Consider the following 3,932-nt stretch of genomic DNA (forward strand, 5'->3'; position numbering starts at 1 on the left):
TCTGGGGGGGGAATGGGTCTGTATTTAGCACACGTTATTTGTGTGTGTGTAGCTGAGCTCTGACCCATATATCTGACCCACAACCCTTTACATTGCGGAGTTAGCCCCTTCACTCTGCCTCTCTCCTACAGTATGTGTTTTCACTTGGGGAAAAACCCAAGAGTGTTCAGACCACCGTAGAACGTTCCCACAGCCACAAACCCAGAAGATTAGAGCTTCCATTGGACCTGATTGGCCTCCGCCAGTATATGACACTATCAAACTGATTTCCTCCGATAAGGTTGCATTGCATTTTCCCATTGTTAGACTTCTTTCCAAGTTCCACCGCAGCCATGCTGCACCCCCATTTAGACATGGTGTTGTCAACCTGTGAAAATGGCCGCCACTTTTACCACCTATCCCAGCAGCAAAAAGAAGAAAAATAGCCCTACTGTTTGCTCTGGGTCAATGTTAATGTGAAAGTGGTGAAAGTTTGCTTTTCCTCTCCCCCCTCTCCTCCCCCCCCATCCCTGACCCCATGGAGACTGTAGCCACGACTACCCCCCTCACCCCTCCCCAGACCCCAGACCCAAACCCCCACGGTGTCTGTCTGTGTTTGCGTCATAAAACAGCACATAAAGAGAGGGCCCTTCTTTGAAGCTGGACAATGACCTCCAACTTGTTGCTCTCTGGAACACCCCCCCCTCCCCTCCCTCTTTGCCATTGTGGTGGCCGCAAAGGACCCAGCGGGAGCGACTTCCTGCAGGTTTTGTGTTATGGTGTGGGGGTGGGGGTGGGGGTGGGGGTGGGGGTGGGGGTGGGGGTGGGGGGGGCTTCTATCTCTCTACGGGTCCGTTTCTGCAATGTGCAGAAGTGGTGTATGTACAGTATACTGTATGTGTGTGTAGGGGATATATTTCTATACTGTTTTTTTAAAGTGTGTGTGTCTCCTTTGCTGATTTGGATATGTGTGTGTAGGGGGTGTGTGGGGGGGGGTCCTCTGGGGCATGGGGGTTGGGTTTGGGGTTGGTTTTCGGTGTTGGTCATTAAAAGTTGCTTCCTGCCTGAGCTCTGATGTCATCAGAGCAGACCTCACCCCCCACATGGCACTGCATGCGGCTGAGAGGGTCCCGCCCACAAACACACAGAGAAAATGGGAACCAGATTTAGCCTATTAATTGTCGCCTGTTTAGATGCTCTGGTCTTTGCCTTGACCGCATAACCAACCTCCCCCTACAGACACATGTGCAAACACACTCACATACATACATACACACACACACACACACACACACTAGCAGACACACTCACACACATAGGCCTACAAATCAACATATAACCACATACACACACAACATCCCTCTCTCTCTGTCTGCGAATCACACCCTAAGATGTTTGGCGTGCCCCAGCAGAGAAATCGAACATGTGTGGAACAAATAGGACACATAGGTTGAACCCCTAAGAGACTCCAACATGTTTGGCTACAAGTCAATATGTTGGAAATCCACCCCATCGGTTTTCTCATTTTGTCTCAGCTGTTTTTATGCCCCCAGAAACACTGCTTCCATTTGCAAACAATTAGCTTTTCACCCCCCCCGTGCCAGTGCTGTGTGTGTTCCCTGCTGGTCTGGGGAGAGACTAATGACAGACACTGAGGTAAAACCACGTTGACGTGATGCTATGCCTCAAATGATGTTCCAGCATTTGTCATATCATATAATCATCTGCTCTTTTCACACACTCACACACACACACACACACACACACACACACACACACACACACACACACACACACACACACACAGAGACACACACAGAGACACACACACACACACACACACACACACACACACACACACACACATCCTATCAGGCATCTTGCCTAACCCAAATCTGTCACTTTTAGCAGAGACGCGGCAATGGTGTGTGTTTTTAAGATGGTATCAGACAAAGCCTCCCTCTTCAAAGCATAAACCACAAAGAACTTTACATGATCACCAACATTATCCCTTTTTTTTACACATACTTTGTGTTTCATTTTCTGTAGTTCAATGTAATGCAAATTCATCAGACTACAGTAGGTGTGGAACGAGCTGGGATGTATTCCCAGTCCTACAACAACGTTTAAACGATCAGTCATTCACAATCACATTCACTTGTTCTGACGACCGTTGTCACCTGTCAGATTGTCATGCATGTGTAAGTGTCAGTATGTCCCTGTCACATCGATGTCCTTCCATCCAGCCTTAGATGGAAGGACAGTCGGGACACAGCAATGAGTCACGTACCGTCTGTGCTAGATTAATGTCATCTCCTGGCAATTAGCAGCAGCTCTGTGGGCTACAGGGTTCCAGACAATGAAAGGACAGGGAATGAATCATACAGTAATTACTCCTCCACAGCATCGATTCCCAGTCGGGTTTAGATTCTACCCCTTATGTTTTATTATTCCTATGATGGGGTCTTTATCATAATTTGCCCATCAGAGTCTTCTGTCCGCTTCCATTTGCTGAGCTGTTATCGTACATTTTTGTTGATTTACGTTGTCAGTTAGTCGTAAGGGTGTGTGTGTGTGTGTGTGTGTGTGTGTGTGTGTGTGTGTGTGTGTGTGTGTGTGTGTGTGTGTGTGTGTGTGTGTATGTGTGTGTGTTCAGTGAGGTGCGTTCTGGAGAGGATCAGGCCAGGGGGAGAGAGGGGTCCTTTCTCAAGGACACAACAGAAATACCTTACCTTGATGTGTGTGCCAGATGAGTTAGTTCGGTCCCTTAGCCCCAGTTCCACACTACTGCCTGCATATTTCCTTTTTTTCCCTTTTTTTTTTGTTGCACACTGCCACCCCCCCCTTTTTGGAGTTCAAATGTATTTGTACCTTATCAGTTAGTCAATACATTGTTGCCTGTGTGTGCATTGTGTGGCGAAGCTAATTTGAATTCCACCCTTCCTCCATTTCTGTGGGACGCGATCCCTCTCTTTTGAAACCCCACCCCCACGACCTCATCATCCTATTTCCCACTCTCCCTCTGGATCTACAGTCTGGTTGTGTGTCCCTGACCTCGAGACACTGAGGTTTGGCTGCACTGTACAGACCGTACGTGGTCTGTGCCGACTGACCGCGGAGAGACCAGATGTGGTTGTGTCGACCTCGTGGGCCAACAAGTGGCTGCTTGGCCTGGCCACATTAACGCTGGTTAGGCTCTGGCTACGAACACATTGGACATGGTAGCTACTGGTGGAGCAGTGACACTAAAGATAGACAGCATGGGGTTTAGAATGAGGTTTAGTGGAGACACCGCTGTCTGTCTCAAAGCTTTCAGGGCTTCCATGAGGCATATTGGACTTAGTCATGACTGTATTATAGCTTTGTACATTGTGTGTGCCTGTCGATATCTGTCAATTATTACCTGGAAGATCTCTCACACACACTATTTCCCTCTTCAACCTCTTCTCTCTACCCCCCCCCCCCCCCCCAAATCCTTCCTCCTCCCTTTCTCTCTCTTTATCACTTTCTCACTTGTCAGCAGTGCACCGTATTACAAAATCAATGTGACAGCAGTAAACTGACAGGGAGGAAGCAGGGAGCAGGGAGCAGGGAGCAGGGAGCAGGGAGCAGGGAGCAGGGAGCAGGGAGCAGGGAGCAGATACAGGGCAGATGCCAGTTTCTGCAGTCTGTGTTTTTATGAAAGTACAGCATGTACAGGAGGGAAAAGTGTGTATGAGAGCCCTGTGAGCCTGCATAGGGCTTCCCCAAGTTGAAGAGCTGTGTTTGTGGGCCGACGCGACACAGGATCTCTAAAGTTTACCCAGCCCGCTAGCCAGGGGGGGTGCCGAATTTCACCCCTCCGCTCTAAAACGGTCATTTGCAGCTGAGAATGCTGGGAGTGTGAAGGGGCTTGTTGTGGTTGAATCCCTGCTTGGTTGGTTAGTCTTTACTTCCCTCTCTCTCTCTCTCTC

The sequence above is a fragment of the Argentina silus genome (assembly GCF_951799395.1).
Source record: "Argentina silus genome assembly, chromosome: 4".
NCBI classification, from domain to species: Eukaryota; Metazoa; Chordata; class Actinopteri; order Argentiniformes; family Argentinidae; genus Argentina; species Argentina silus.